This window comes from Lactuca sativa, chromosome 4 (assembly GCF_002870075.4).
Source record: "Lactuca sativa cultivar Salinas chromosome 4, Lsat_Salinas_v11, whole genome shotgun sequence".
Classification (NCBI taxonomy): domain Eukaryota; kingdom Viridiplantae; phylum Streptophyta; class Magnoliopsida; order Asterales; family Asteraceae; genus Lactuca; species Lactuca sativa.
In genome coordinates this window covers 44,567,420-44,584,952 of record NC_056626.2, presented here as the reverse complement: position 1 = coordinate 44,584,952, position 17,533 = coordinate 44,567,420, and the positions used below count along the sequence as shown (strand labels likewise).

Here is a 17,533-nt window from a genome sequence, read left to right as displayed (position 1 = left end):
ATGGACTATAAATCAATGGTATTATTATATAATATTTATTAAATATTAATACTTAATGCATAAATACATTTAAAAATAAAATAATTTCTTTTATTAAAACTATAAACGGATTCACAAGTCAACCTTTATTTTTGAAAAACTATTATACGACCTGTTTGGGATGACGGTTTAAAAAACTCAACCCAACTAATTTATTTGGCATGGTCTTGCCACCCTACTTTTTATCATCTTCATCCTTCTCCAAATGATTTTCAACAGCAACGATGTCGGACCACAACGACCAGTCGTCGTCTATCTCTTCCCCTTATATCGGCCATTTGCTTTCTACGTTCAATTTTGAATTCTAGCTTCCCCAATTTCAACACCTATATCTCGAATTTCACCTCCTTCTCTCACCACCCTTACGCTCCCCCGTTCTCCACAAAGTAGTTTAGGTTGTTGGTGCTTGGTTATTTCAGAAGATGATTCACTGTAAAACTACAACTAATTAAAGATTCATCAAAAAGAAAAGGAAAAGAGAACGAAATTATGTATCAGGAACGTGAAAAAAGTCAATCAATACTCGTTTTCATCTTCCGTCTCAGGCTAACGGGCTAATGGAAGCTTTATACAACGATGTTTTCATCAAATGCGTTCTTGAAAGCTTTCGTCATCCTCTGCCATCATCTGTTAGAGAAACCAAGTCCCATCCCAGTTTCAGTTAGATGAAAGCACACGTAAACTTTGAAAAGTTAAATAAGGACTTTTAACAAACACCTGGTGGGAAAACTTTGCAACATTTAATAAAACGTACCATCTGATTTTGAACACCTTAAGCCCAGAAATTCAACAAAAAAGTTCAGCTCAGTAGTCTCTAGTTGATTCTTAGCATCCAAATCAAATTAGCAATAAACTATGTGGTTAGCCTTGTAATTTGTTAAGCCCCAATTTCAGAAAAAAAAAAGATGAAGAAAAAAATCAACACATGGCTTCAGCATATATGCAAATGAAGTGATGAACAGATCGCTTGAAGATGGATTAAAGTGAAAAGGGGTGAGAAATTGAGGCAATGAAAGTTACGAAGGGTTGACATCCGTAATGATGGAAGGATTGAGTGCTGGTGGTGGTGGAGTGGACGGTTTGTGCAAACCATGGTGCCATGATAAGGACTCAAAGGTCACCCTTGATGTGAGTTTGATATGTTATCAACCAGAAAGACATGCATCTTTTATATGTTGAAATCCATGGGTAGTTTGAGCTTAATACAAGGGAATCATAGATAGGGTATGCTAGAAAAATAGAATATCATTGACCGTTCAGGAAGGGCAAATTGGTAATTAACTTCAATGTGGCTAAGATTTTAATAACAAAATAACTAAAAGTAGAAAGACAAAAAGTATGATGTTATAATGGATAGATTTTTATTTGACTCTACATTTTGTTTCTCACGCATGGAGATTGGAGCAGCTTGTAGATGAAGTGCATACATTGTTAGTGATATTTTATTCTATATTTATGATAAGCTAGATTATAAAGAATATGTTAATTACCTAATACAAGGGAATCATATTTTACTTCAATTTTTATTTTTGTTATAATTTCTTGAAGCTTATTTACAGTGCATATAAGGTGTTTGGTGAAATGCTTTTTTTTTTTTTGGTGATGATGGAGCTCTTACTGGATTCATGTAACTTGGGCGATTAAAATTGGGTTTTGGATTTGAAGATGTTTGACCGAAGTCAAAAGGAAATCAAGATCAAGTTGCTTCTAATCATTTTTTTCATCTACATCGATCCAAATAAGAAGTGGTAACAATCTCATTATCAATTACAATATTTGTAAACTTTCTACTTTTTCATATAAAGGACAAAGATGGTTGGGTGAAATCTTGGAATCTTGGTTCTAAAGTAGAGTTCATTTTATTTATGAAAATTGAATATCGGGATTACGATTTCAACAATACTCGATGCAGATTTTTTAGCATTATTTTTGGAACTTTTTAAGGTTTAAAATTGTTGTTTTTGGGTGATATAGCAATGTACATTTAACCAAATTTTAATGGATATTTTTTACTGTTAAAATGATAACTCATAAGCCTTAAAATGGTTGCTTTTAAGGCAGCACGGAGTCATATGCGGTTTCGTCAATGGGATGGGGCAGTACCGGAGGTACCGTCGGGAAACGAAATCGAGCACCATGGGTTTAGCGGTTTCATGTCTTTTTTGGTTTGATTCGGGTTGATGAACCCACTGACAATGCATGCATATGAAAATTACAACGCAATAACATTTATGCAAAACGCAATAGAGACAAGAGACATGGATAATTAATTCATTTATTTAATGAACCACAATCAACTTATTTTATTTGTTTGAATTCAACTTTTCACCTTGACCACATTAATTCATGTTTACTGCCTTTTTTTGTACCTTTTTGTATTTTTTTTTGTTTTAACTTTATAAAACAAAGATATAGTGTCTTTATAAAAATAGAATAGACAATTTATTTATTTGTAGTGTTTTTACTCTCAAATTTTTTACATATCATTCAATTCCTTGAGTGGGTTGTGAAAGATAGGGTTTCATGTGTTGTGAGTTGGAAAAGATAGAAGAAAGAGAAAATAAAAAATCTGATGTGACAGTGGGTTGAATGGGTTGGGAGGGAATGACTCCCTCCTCCCTAATGGAGGTACTTCTATGCTCATGAATAAACATATTCATATTTTTTTACATGGTTTTGTCAGTAAGAAGAGTGTAATTGCACTCCATTATAACATTCCTCCTTCACATCCTTGTCAAATCTATCAACTCCTATGGTCATTGTTTGCTAAGGAATTAGAAATACTCCTAGGATCATAGTTACTCTTGAGCTTTGGTATTATGGCAAGGGTGTTTAGTGTTGTGTTTGTGGACAATTTTATTTTTGGTGGTTTGGCTTAATAAGCGTTATTTATTCTCCATTAAACCAATATGGATATTGAGGACCGTGATGTACTGATGTTAATACTTGAGCGTTTAAATTAATAAGTCTGAAAAGTTTGAAAAGTTATTTCATTATAAGTTGTTTAAAGAAAATACAAAACATTACTATTGCTCAAAAATATCGGATAATTCAAATACCCAAAACAAAATCAAAACTATTGACCGAATTGAGATCCACAAATTCAAAATTTATAACTATAACATGCTGTTAAAAATAAATAAATAATAATAATAATAATAATAATAATAATAATAATAATAATAATAATAACAACTAGTGTAGGTGCCCATGCTTTGCATGGGTTGGATGTGACGTACATAGCAAATGCATACAATGCAATTTTAATACAAAAAAATGAAAGACTCAAAGAAAGTAAAATGTCTTTTAAGTATCTCAATAACATCTGAATTCCTTTGAAGGTTGTCTCATTCTTTCTCTCCTAATACCAAGTGACTGCATACAAAGCAAAAGCTCGTTTGCTTGAAGGTCATGCTCACTGAAATACTATATTCAGCTCCGCTTTCAAGCTACTAGAATTTTAAATTCGTATATAACATACAAAAAACATATTAACTTAAAGATAAAGATATATTATATTTAGGTTAAAGTTGGCCATGTTACACTGGCGTAACTTGCTGAAGAATGGATCCAATGGAATGAACCATTCCATTTCTTCCTTGATTCCAATATACCAAACACTACCATATTACCCGCTTTAGCTATGCATAATGTAACTCCAAATTCTTCAATTTTCTGTCCTAACCAATGCACAAATCAGCTTACACTAAAAAAAAAAGTTCATCAGTTTAGTAAAATCCATATGCACTGCATCCACTCGAAATACTACATCATAACTTTTGCAAGATATAAGCAACATTAAAATGGTAATTAATGAAAAAAAGTAATTAATTACCTTATAACATAGTTTCGTTTATTGCTGAAAGGATTTGGCAAATGGGATTGCATACTTTCTGCAAATAGAGTGAACTTATCAAAAGGAACCGGCAACTCGAGTTCTATTTAGCCTAAATAAATTCTATTGATGTAAGTCATAGCTTTTTACAAATTTACCCTCGTTTAATTTTTTCCTACTAATTCCCAAATATGCCATCATTCTCTCAGTTATTTTTTTAAACATCATATGTCCATAAAACAATCATTGGGGAAAAAAAACCTTTACCAATAAATGAAGATAACTTCACCAAAAACATATTCTTGAGACACATAAGATACATAGCAAGAACTACTGTAAGTGATGGCTTTAAAGATTTGATTATATCATGAACCAAAATGCAATCTCATTAAAACCAAAATAAGATTATAATAAAAAAATATAAATTCTAGTTTTCCCGAACTATGCCATCATTTTCTCATATACTCTCCATACATCATTTATCTAAACAGGAATCAACTGGAAAAAAGGAAACAGGGCTGAAAATCGATTTGCAATTTCAATGTAAACAATATCCAACAACTACAAGCCTATAAAGAACTTTTAGTAAAATCTACCAAAAGAATGAACAAATGGAAAATTAGCCGCAAAAAATCTAAAACCATGGTGAAACTTACAATCCAGAAGGGTGGTTATCATAGGATCCCAACTTTTAAAATTGCCTACACAATACTGTTGGCATTGAGGAACACGAAAAATTTCATCCTACATCAATATTCCAGACATTTCAACCATAAATGAAGAAAAATTTACCTTTTTAAGAAGCCAGGTTTGTTCTCTGAGAGGTCTAAATCCACCACGAACAGAAAGGATGTAAATCTCATTAGGTTGAGGATGAATTCATAGGCGATAAGTGGGCAGTTGAGGCGCAATTCAAGACCTAATATTAATCAAACATCAAAAGGAATTTTAACTAATAACTAATACTCAGATTAGGAAATCTTAAAATTACACAATAAAATATAACAAAATCCATTACATAAGCAATTTCCTTATATTATACATATGCAACAGTAAAATATGAGCATAAGAACTTTGTTATGTAAAAAAAAAAATCAAATAATTAGTCATGAATTATAAAAGAATTTGTGGATTCCTCATAGTAATAAGGAATTCCTTGAATTCAAGGTTTAGAGACAAAGCTGATGCGTTTTGTCCCAAAAATAGCTACAATACATCTGCATTAAGACATGTCCTTGTAAACTTATATAGAGGTAGAGAGAAGACAGATAATTGTCAGCAAACCAAATAGACTAACCTAAATCAAAAAGCATAGACAGTGAGAAGGAAGCCGGTAAAGACCACTCTGTGCAGGTCTGATGTTGAAGAAGCAACCCATTGTGTTTGGACGCAACAAAAATTTAAGGTTTGATTTGCCCTAAAATCATCTCAATCACATATATGTAGTTATGGTTCGACTACAGGAGAGAAAAATGATGTTATCGGAGCATAAGGGGGAGCGAAAATTAGTTAAAGTTTTCTTCCCTCTTACAATGTATTTGACAACAATTAAGCCTTCCATCTTCATTAGTTTTTTGTCATCAACCTAAACAAACACAGCCACATGAGAAAGAGATGTATCAATAACAAAATACTGATATTGGCATTTTCACAAACACTTGGAGTGCATCGTTTGAATAGATTATGATGATTACTAACCTTCTCTAATAAATCGAATTTATGACTGTATTGGGCACCACTGGTAGTATCCTCCAATGGTTTTCAACCAGGTATGTAACATTTCAATAGGTTTGCTTCATGTTGAAGAGTCACCAAAAATTGTTTCTCTAATAAATCGAATTTAGAAATGAAAACACATATAAAATCTGGAAATGAATGCGATTTCGTTTCCAGATCCAGAAGCTGAAAAAAAAAAAAGAACCAAGCCAATGAACCTATGATTTTGGATCAACTCCGAAAACGAAAAAATAGGGCTTACCTGTATACCGGAGGCGCATCAACAACTCCCAGGGAATCGATTTTCGCCCTGTGTGTCTTCATAAATAATCTACAATCGAAAGCCATGTGAGGCGGTGGAGGTAAAGAGATGGTGTCGTCTGCATCGATGGGTACCAGAGATTGTGCACACGCGGTGGAGCAGGTGCTGATTAACAATGAGAAAAGCTTGATTTGCGAGATTGACTTCATCGACGATGGGATCGTCGGTTCTAACATTACACAGGTAGAGGAGGCAGTCAAGAAAGCATCGTCTGTTTCTTTAAAAAGGAACAACGATAGATGTGGAAGGCGTGAACCGGAAGCTTTGGCGGTGACAACCCCGAATCTATAAAGCCGGAGATGAAGAAGAAAAGTAGAGAAGAAGCGTCGTGTATTAAGCGGTGGAGGGATCTGTCTAGGCGGTGGGTTGACGTTGACTATTTTGATAAAACCGAATTGGAAAATTGGAAAATTCGGATTGGACTATTTGGTTCGGATATTCGGATTTTTGGATTGGTTTATAACAAAACCGAATTATTATTTTGGATTTCGGATTGGTTTTGGTTTATAAAATAAAAACTGAATAGTCCAAAAAAACCGAATTTCAATTTATTATTTTGTTCTTTTTAATATATATCTTTAATAATTTATAAATTTACTAAATTATTCTTTTAGTATATTAAATTTTTTCATCTATTATAATAACTTTAATATGTACTTCTTATAAAAAAAAAATTTCTATAAAGTAGTAAACTATAATATATTTTTCTTGATAGTTACTTATAAGTTTTAATTCACAACTAATTATACAATATTTTTTAGTTTATATTATAGAGTAAGTTAATACTAAAGTTGTATATCTATTCAAATGTCTTGATTCTTGAAAACCGAATTGTAAAAAACCGATCCAACCGAATTATAATTTGGTTGGATTAGATCGGATTTGAATTTAGTTTGGACTATTTGGATCTACGTTTTGAAAACCGTAATTAATTTGGATTCACTTGATCGGATCGGATTAAACCGATCCATCCAAACGAACACCCTTAGGTTCACTGAGGAAATTGTAATATTAATAAAGAGCTGGACCAATTGTGAAATAGAGGAAATAAATGGACCAAATATGTCAAAAAAACAACAGGTTTACTGTTGCTAAGAATCATATCTTTAATATATATATATATATATATATATATATATATATATATATATATATATATAAATAATAAGCCCCAAAATCCGAAAATGTATTTTATATTTTATTTTATTTTAGCCCTAAATTTGTGATAATTTATCAATGTTAGCCATAAGGAGTTAAATATTGTAATTTATGGAAATGGAGATTTCTTTGTAACATCTGGACTTGTAATGAAAAGATTTTTGGAGAGCAGGGGGTTGTTTTATAACTTTGAACCTAAGTTGAAATAAATCTAGCAGGGAGGGACTAGAAGTGTAAATATGATATTTTGTTTGAATGAGACACGGGACTTGAACCCGGTCCCCTTCCCTTCCCGTTTTAATGGAACATCACCAATGGAAACCCTAACCCTAAACTTATACTATAGCAGCCACCTTACTTCCGAGTAGTCCGGTCGTCGCCACCATCCAATCCCTGCTGCGCCGAACCGCCACCACCGCTGCTCCTGTTGTCGGCGACGAGAGCTATCGGGAGAAGTCGTCTAGTTCGAAGAAAGAAGTTGTGAACGATCGGAAGTTGTTGGTTGTTGCATCCGTTTTTGGTAAGACGAAACCGCGACTCACCCTCATCCGCTTCTTTTCTATTAAGCCTCAGCCTTCCCAAACAATTACTGTCGCTGCGGCCGTTCGTACAACTCTTTCTCCCATTGCTCCGGTCGATGTCCACCACTCTGTGGAAGGCTGTTGGGTGCTTCTGGTGTGTGTGTGTGTGTGTGTCACGTGTATGTGTGTGTTGTGTCATTGTTCATGTGTTGGTGTATGTTTTCTTGACCGGGAACCAAAAGAGAACCCACCACCACCACCGTGAGGTGGTGGCTGCCATCTCCAACCACCGCCTGCCACCATGTGGTGGCTGTGTGTGTATTTAATGGCGTGTGTGTATGTTTTCCTTTTGTTGATGAGATGTTGTATGGGTTAGTAATACAAGTTTGTTTCATAAATGCCCAAGAAATGGCACCTCCTCCAAGAAGAAACACCTAACCACTTGTAGAGGAGTGATCCTCTAAGTTGTTAATCTAGCTGGCATCTGAATAACCTTCCAAAACAGAAGGTTATTCATGGTCCCTTTCAAGTACTTGAATACTCTGCTCACAGCTTGCCAATGATGTGAACTAGGATAACTAGTATATCTACTAAGCCTTCCCACAACATATGCTATATCAGGCTTAGTATTAATCATGGCATACATTAGACAACCAATAGCCCTTGAGTATTCAAGTTGAGACACTGGAGATCCTTTATTAGGTAGAATTTTAAGAGTAGGATCTATAGGAGTGCTAACAGGAGAACAATTCTCAAAGTTAAACTTCTTTAATATCTTCTCAATGTAATGAAATTGGAAAATTGAAATCCCATTGTTTCCTTTTCTAATTCTTATACCAAGAATTACCTCAGCCCCCCATGTCTTTCATGTCAAAACTAGATAATAAGAATTTCTTGGTTTTATCAACTTCATCTTGATCAGTACCAAAGATTAACATATCATCAACATATAGACAAATTATAACTCCTTTACCAGAAGAATCAAATTTGCTATATACACATTTGTCAACCTGGTTTAATGCAAAACCATTAGACAATATCACATCATCAAACTTTTAATGCCATTGTTTTGGTGCTTGTTCCAAACCATATAATGATTTCTTCAACTTACACACCTTATGTTCATTACCATGCATCACAAACCCTTCAGGTTGCTTCATATAAATTTCCTCATCTAAGTCACCATTCAAGAATGCAGTTTTCACATCCATTTGGTGAATCACAAAATTATGTATAGTTGCGAGAGCTAACAATAATCTAATTGTGGAAATTCTAGCAACAGGAGCATAAGTATCAAAGAAGTCAATGCCTTCCTTTTGCCTAAAGCCTTGGATAACCAATCTGGCATTATACTTATCAATTGTGCCATCCACCTTCATTTTCCTTTTGAGGATCCACTTATTTCCCAATACCTTGCAACCAGGAGGTAAATTAGACAATGCCCAGATATTATTATGCATGATAGAATCAATTTCATCCTGAATTGCTTCTTTTTAGAAATGAACATCCCTAGAATCCATAGTCTCACTAAAAGTCTTTGGATCCTCCTCAATATTAAAACAATATTGATGTTGACATATAGTCTCATTCCTTGTTCCTTCAACCAGATAAAGTTGAAAATCATATCCAAAAGACTTAGCTTTTCTAACTCTTGTGCTTTTCCTAGGTTCAGGTACAGAACTTGCACCACCAGAAACATCTTCAGCTTGAGTAATACTCTTGCTGGAAGATTGATGAATCATGTCCCTTGGTCTAGGTATAGATGTGAATCTTTCTTCATCAAAGATAGCATCTCTTGACTCTATCATTTTCCTTTTGTATGTTCTCGGTTTAACGTATACTACAACTTTTGTTTAGATCACCAAGGCTAAAAAGTCCTCTATCGTAAATTCACTATTTACGTCTCCCAGTGTTGTGCTGGTTTTGCTGTAAAACTTCGATGGGCCATAACTTCTTCGTTATAACTCGGATTTCGGCGTTCTTTATATGTATGGAACCATCATTGAGACATATTCTACAACTTAGTTAAGATTATTTATTCTAAATAATCTTTTATCGAAAAGTCGTTTTCGAACCCTATTATCTCTAAATTGACTAGCCCGGATCTACGGGCGTTACAATTATCTCCCCCTTAGGATGATTACGTCCCAGAACCATCAACGAAACAGGACAGTATAATGACTCCATACGTTATCTCTTCATCCTAGGTAATAATCATAACTTCCTCGTTTCTTCGAATGAGTATCTAACTCTTGGACTCCTTGACTGTAGGCGGTGCTCGATCTTGCACTTACTCCCTATCTCACGTTAGACTCCAAATTATGACATTCAAGTCACAATCTCAATCCTCACTGGATTCGAACATAAGATAAGTTCTTTTATTACTACAATGGAATGACTTGTCATATTCTAATGACCTATCATCGTATGTTGCAATGCTTAGACTCAGGTCTCTTAGAGTCTTCCAGAACAGACTATACTTTCCTTCATGTTCTAATCTCATCTTAAAAGGTAGCATTTCTAGCTACATGCAACCGTCGCGATACCTCTACCGATCACTTCGATTATCTTTTACTTCAATCCTATGGTTTAAGTCAGATGCTACATTGAACTTGGTTCTCTGAACCACGTAACATACTCATCGTAGTAGGAGTCAATTCGATATGACCACTAGGGTCGGAATAACAATCATCTTCTTAGTCATTACCGAAACAATGGTAACGACATATTTGAATAAAACGATATCAATTACTAGCTTCTTGGTAACCTTGTGACTTTTCCTGATCCAAGCGTGAGTCCTGTCCTTCCGGTAGTATATGCATCTACGACCTTTCACACCTACTCATACTCATCCCAAGTATTGTCTCGCAGTTTTCCAAGTCACCATACAAGAAAATCACATAACAGTTTAACACATCAGATAACAAAACGAAGGTTTTATATTATTCCTTGAAGCGATTACATAGGTGTTCAAGTTCAACCTATACTATGCCTCTAATAGGCTACACCACATGGTACTATCTACACGACTACTTCATAACTCGATCATTGGATGTCAAGCCAAGGATCATTAGAAATGCTCCCGCCTTTGGCTTTGGCAGCACATTTGGCTTTATAGCCCCCTCTTTCTTTGGGCAGTCATGCTTGAAGTGCCCTTCCTCGTTACATCCGTAACACTCCCTTTTGTTTAATGTACACTCGTTGTCATAATTCCCATGCTTCCCACACTTGAAACAAGTCACCTCCTCACTACATTTTCCAGTGTGTTTCTTTTTGCACTTTTCGCACCATCTTTCTTCGCTTCCTCCTCCTCTAAACTTTCTTGTATTAGAATTTCTCTTCTCATCGGGCCTTGCCGATCCTTCGAATTTCCTCTTTTCTCCAACCTCAACCTTGCTATAATCTCTTCCCTTAATCATATCCTCCACAGATTTGGCAGCCCAGATAGTTGCTTCCAGAGTAGGCACGTGCCTGACGCACTGGCACCGCGTACTCCCATGGAAGTCCTTTTGCGTACTTGTCAATTTTCATCAGCTCATCTGGAACAAGATGCAAGGTGAACTCCATCTTCTCTGTGAAGTTGTTGGTGTATTCATCAATACACATGCTTCCTTTCTTCAAGGTAAGGAATTGGTTTTCTAGCTCGAGCATATTTTAGGGTGAGCAGTACTTACATTTGAACTGCACCAAAAACTCTGCCCATGTCAGTTGCAGGGGCTCATTTGAGCTCAAAGTCTTCCCCAAGGTATTCCACCAACGTACAACACCTCCTCGGAACTGACGCACCGCAAAGGTGGTTTGCAGCTTGCCTCTGCAACTGCAAGTCATAAAGGCTAACTCCATTTCTGAGATCCAATCCATGACTCCGATTGGATCTTCCTTTACAGTGAAATTCGATGGCTTGCAAGTCATAAAATCCTTGTACTTGCATCCGTTTCTCTTGACTACATCATCTTGGTCGTTTCTCCTATTAACTGGCGAATCAGCTTGGCGCACTGACCTACTGTAGTTTCCTTCCTCCGATTGTTCGGGAATCGACTCTTGTTGCACAACGGGCACGGTGGCTTCATCCCTATTCTCTTGAATCATCCGCCTCATTTCTTCCCTTTGTTCAGCTAACATAGCCCGCATGATGGATTGTACTCCAGCCATGGTGATTGGCTCAGGTGCAACTTCTACTACGACTGGTATTTGCTGTATCACTGGGGGTTGATCTCGGTTCCCATTTGCATTCATGTTTCCGCTACGGGTCCTTGCTATCTTGATTTATACACCGAATAAGGTGAATCTAGATCTTTATTTAGGATTGATGTTTAAATCATCCTTATCACTCTGAAACGTTTATATGCTAGTTCTAATATCATAGTTAAACGCTTAGAATCCTAAACACATAAGGTTTCCAGATCCGGTCGGCAATAGACCATAGATCCAAACAAATAACAACATATCAGGCACAAGCATTTAACACATAGGCACAATTCCTAAAATAAGTTAGTGCTCACACCTCACCATCATTGATTAGCATTCTAAGTTTAAGTCTATAAATTTCCTACAAATTCCTAGTTCGCTTAAACTAATGCTCTGATACCAACTGTGACATCCCCATTTTCACAGCCAGAAAAGAACGATTTTGTTTATGCTTTATAAAACTCAGAGTACCTCTTTTAATAAAAGTGTTGCGGAATTTGTCCCCAGAAAAACATGATAATTACGTTATCAAAGCATTTCAGAAGAAATGTATTTTTTTTATTCATTTTAAAACATTAGGATGTCATCGTTAATACGGGAACATAAGCATAAACAGAACTTACATTTATTTACACTAGTGATCTACATCTCTTTTAAATCTCTCAGTGTAAAGTAGCTTCGTATCGACACCTGTGATACAAATAAGCTGGATTGGGTCAGGTTGGGAAACCCGGTGAGTACATAGGGTTTTCAACCCACAATAATATAATTATTATATTTAGACATCAAATAATCAACCCAATTACCCATTCCCATTATCTTCTTAAGGATTTACCCTAAGGATCAGCTCATCCTTGTTCATTCATTCCTAAGGATCATCCTAAGGAAACAACATGAAGTCCATTGTTGCCAATGACACAGTGGTCAAGCGCAACTGCTATTATTATCACTTAGGCGCAACTGCCAAAATTGGGACATTTTCTATGAGGCGCTTCTGCCGGTATTGACCTTTAAACGCTACTGTCATGGTCATAAGGCTCCCTATTAGGCGCAGCTGCCGATACTGTCTTTAGAGCGCAACTTCTAGGACGTTTACCGTAGATCTAAAACATCTACGGGTTGTGGCGCAGCTGCCAGTGCTCATCTATAGGGTACTAGGTCCATTGTTTCCAATGTTTACCTATAGGGCACTAGGTCCATACTACTAATGTTCCTCTATTTCAGCTTTTACCCCTCATCATTCATCTACCCATGTTTTACCCAACATATTTTGTAGATATAAAACACTTTATACAGTTTACATCATTTAAAACATGTATAAAAATCTTTCACCAGCATAGACAGCAAGTATTCAGACAATATGCACACATAACATGTAATTTATATTAAAATACTTCATATCTATGTGTAAGATGAAAGGGACTATGCACTCACCTGGGAAAGTGGTGACTCGGCACTTGAACAGCACTTCGTTACTCTCAACACAATTTTCCTCGGACAAAACGTAGTATCATTACCACTAGAGTTTAGTCTAATATTCGTCGAGACTAATTAATAGTCTGGATAATATTACTATTATATAAGCGTTAAAAAATACTTATATAACCCATAATAATAGCCCAAATACTCCTTATAAGGTCCTAATAACATTACTATATTGAAACATAAGCTATACTAAAGATAGGGTTGGCATAGCTCACTTACAACGTGTTTTTTCGAAAACCGGGCTTCGCTGGAGCAGTGTTTCCGAGCCGAAAGGCTCTTTTCTCAAGACTTTGGGAGCCTCGTGGCTTCCTTCGGGTGCTAGGGAGGTTCCCTAGGCTTTTTGGGGGGTTTGGCGGGTTAGAAAGAGAGTTTAGAGAGAGAAAGTGAAGTTAGGAAGGTGTGAAGAATGAGGGAGCCCGACGCCTCTATTTATAGGCTGGAAAACAGCTCTACTCGTCGAGTAGGTCCTCCTACTCGTCGATTCCATGCCAGGTGTCACCCTCTGGTGGCTTGCCTTGGGGAGAAAGCCTTGGCCCTTATTCAGCCACGTCACCCGATTTTGCACAACACCCTTCCGACTTCTAAACCCCGTAACTTTCGCATACGAGCTCCGTTTTCGACGTTATTTATATCCACGTGTAGGTAAAAACAAGATCTACAACTTTCATTTAGACTTCATCAACTAATTCTCGATCGATCTTAAATTTAACAGTAGGAGGAGATTAGACTATTAAATAACCGCGAAGAATTCATAACTCCTTATTACGGACTCCGTTTTCGTCTGTATTTTTACCGTTGAGTTCCTATTAATGAGATCTTCAACTCTCATTTAGGTCGCGTAAGCCAAAAACCGCTCGAAATAAAATTCGAGTTTCGGGTCGTGCACTGTTATGCCAAATCTTAGAAAATTCATAACTTCCTCATACGAAGTCAGATTTGGGCGTTCTTTTTTTTTGTATGTTCTCAGTTTAAGTTATACTACAAATTTTTTTTAGACCACTAAGGCTAAAAAGTCCTCTATCGTAAATTCACTATTTACGTCTCCCGGTGTCGTGTCGGTTTTGCTGTAAAACTTCGACGGGCCATAACTGATGGGTTTTGGCCATAAGAACATCCTATGTGTTCATACAAACCCTAATGCTTGGATCTAGGTTTCTCTATTGTACATGCAAGTTATCCAAGACTATAAACCCTAATTCTAGCATACAAGTAATCATATTAACATGAGAATAGGTTTAAGATGTTACCTTGATTGTTATGTAGTAATAACAATCCCAAATCTCCTTGTATTGACTTTAGAAAGCCTAGAGTCACACATGTCACTCCTCTAATGGTTCACAAACACCATAAGCAAGAGGATGAAGAGGAGAGAGGATGGAGGCTGCCCAAAACGTGTTCTAACCCTAGAAGAAAGCTTCACCACGTTTTTGGGTCATAAGGGATGTATATATAGTTAGGATATTAGGGCTATCTAACAAGGAAACCCGAATTTAGATGCTTAAGCCCTAAGCAACCCATGGACTTCTTTAATTAAGGCCTTGGACGATTTCCTTATGGTCTTCCCCATAGAATTCGTCCACTCCTTAATACAAGGCAATCCATGGCCCAAATTGCAATTATCTTATAATTACAATTCCAGTCACTTAAGTTTAATTAATCTCTTTTAGTCACAAAACTAATTACCAATTAATTATTGACTAATATTAATTAAACAATATGATTTCTCCTTCAATATATTATTCTTATAATATATTAATAAATCATATTTAATCATTTCTCTCCATAATTCATCCTATCAAGTTGCTTTGGTGAAGGCAACCCAAAAGGACCATGCACCACCGGGTCAAGTACATACCAAAATAGTTATGGACTTGGACACTAATCCAACAGTCTCCCACTTGGATAAGTCTAACAACTATTATGCGTATGACTTCAGATCCTGATCTGCAGTCGTAGCTTTCCAAAGCCGTTGTCAACTCTGATCCTATCAGATATGTGTGTCCTTAGATAAGGGATCATATATTCCTCCATTCTAGATATCATATGAGATATGATTTCAAATCATTCTGTTTGTACTATATCTCGATTCCCGATTTATGACGACTGACTAATTGAACAAATCAAATTAGCCCTAGCCCGGCCGACCATTTACGTTTGTCATCACTAAATCATCGAGGGGCCCAAAGATATCGCTTTTATCCTACTTTGGATAAAAGGAACGGATAAACTTTGATACAATGCTTGCTTGCACTCACTCACCGAATTACACACAACAATATGTTTTATGACACTAAGTTACTGGTGCGTTTACATATTATCAATATGCAACCGACTCGCAAGATACAACTCACACATCTCGGTTTCAAGAATATAAGATGTTATCGTCTCACCAATCACTCGTGATACGATTCATGGAGTGATCCAAGTGAGCATGGGTATAATCCAAAGCTCAAATCATATTCATAATCACTCATGAACGTTGCAACAAACATTTGCTTATGTCTAATACTCTTTTAGACAATCCACACACCAATTCACGACAATCTTCATTCATACCTACTTCCAACATATGAACGACTGTGGCCCATTCGAATAATTTGACTGTTCTTAACCAATTAAATTATTCAGGAAGTCAAAGCATGCAAAGTGAAACACAAGAATAATACTAATCTCATATGGCCTCAAACCCTTGAGCATAAATAAAACACCTTTTATTTATCACCATATCAATTACTCATTATTTGTCGTTTCGGGTAATCAACTTCTTACTTGAATTATTACACTTGTCCCATGCTCCTAGCATGCACACATTGTTTACCTATGGTTCTTACTTTGTGAAATAGACCAAATTGAGCACATTCCCAATCATTCTCATTCCACAACTCCAAATCCTTTTTTTCATAAGTGAAAGAATATCAAATTCTTGCTACTTATAGAATATGCTAGATTCTAACATTTTATGCAATGATCCTTTCGTAATATCACTGCACCAAAGTCACAAAGACTATTGCCAATGAGATTACAAAGTCCTCTATCGGAGATTGTTACAATACAATTCCTTAGATATGATGTCTCTCACTCAAAGTATATTCCTTTGAACATCCTTTTGCATAAAAGTTTCTAATCTAGTCATAGTTTTTCAATATTCAATTCCCAATATGGACACATTTCCATATTTTCCATATGACAACTCATTCTTAATAGAATCTTATCTATTCATAATAATGTCGATATGGTCCATCCAATATGGAAACATTTCCATATTTTCCAATACTATACTTCTAACTACTCACAAGCGACCAATCCTCGGCGAACTTTGGATTGTCCTTTGATAGTGGTTTAATTATATTAGTCAAAACCGATTGTTGTCCTTTTTCCCTCTAAATGCGCTAGACATTTGGAAAATTTTAGAATGGTCAAACATTATAGCATTTGCAATCGATCCTATACTTTATCAATCTTCCGCCATAATATTTCATTTGCTATGTTCTCAAAATTCGAATTGTGAAGAGGAATGCCGTAATCATAATCGAAATTTAAGAACACACTATGTACCTTTGACTAAATTTATTAACATTCCACAACCTAAGCCTTTAGATTTGAAATGAAGCATAATATTCTCTCCCTTAATTATAGCAAAACAACTTCTCAACTATTGCGACTTTGCAAAGTATAACTCTTGTTTTCTATGATTAATATTGCTAACTTGCAATACTTTCCATAATAATCATACTATCATAACATTTATGCTCCCACTACCTTTGACATGTATTCAGAAACCAGCTTAACTTCCAGAAAAACAATACTTATTGAATTTCTTAAGTTCATGTTTCTAATACCTAATGCTTTGATAATCCTTTATCTAAGCTTATACACCTTTGCCTTAGATAGCTCATATGTGTGTCTAAACAATTTAGACTAATTGCCAAATCTCACAATTCAAATTATGGAAAGGGATACCGTAACCATAATCGAATTCAAGAATATAATTTTCACAATCACTATCTTTTAAAATCTTTCTTAGTGAAAGCATTTCCTTACAGTCATTTTCATGAAGGAGGGAATCTTATGACACTTAGATTTTAATGGTGTATGTGTTCCTATCCATGTGAATTTGTCAAAACCAAAGTTTACGACAAATTCAAACTCATATGGACCGAACTTTCTTAATCTTGACTTCTTGCCTTATGGTAACACAGCTGCCCACCATGTCTTCCAAGTAGTTAAGCAGCTCACCCTTTCCTATCAATGTACTTTCCATTGATCAAG

General features: G+C 35.7%; 2 long non-coding RNA genes across 7 annotated transcripts; both read right to left on the bottom strand.

The window, feature by feature from the left end:
* Positions 1 to 33: 33 nt before the first annotated feature.
* On the bottom strand, positions 34 to 1,218 carry LOC111914592 (uncharacterized). The gene is made up of 3 exons (XR_002857858.3): positions 794 to 1,218; positions 563 to 666; positions 34 to 469 (listed from the first exon to the last, which is right to left on the bottom strand). It is a non-coding gene; the product is annotated as an uncharacterized LOC111914592 (long non-coding RNA).
* Positions 1,219 to 3,186: 1,968 nt separating this feature from the next.
* Positions 3,187 to 6,259, bottom strand: LOC111914682 (uncharacterized). 6 transcript variants are annotated; one of them, XR_002857889.2, is made up of 6 exons: positions 5,853 to 6,259; positions 5,573 to 5,776; positions 5,172 to 5,459; positions 4,531 to 4,793; positions 3,875 to 3,932; positions 3,187 to 3,745 (listed from the first exon to the last, which is right to left on the bottom strand). It is a non-coding gene; the product is annotated as an uncharacterized LOC111914682 (long non-coding RNA). The 6 variants fall into 6 exon arrangements; XR_002857891.2 differs by having other exon boundaries at positions 4,667 to 4,793; XR_002857888.2 differs by having other exon boundaries at positions 3,875 to 4,793.
* Positions 6,260 to 17,533: the final 11,274 nt, after the last annotated feature.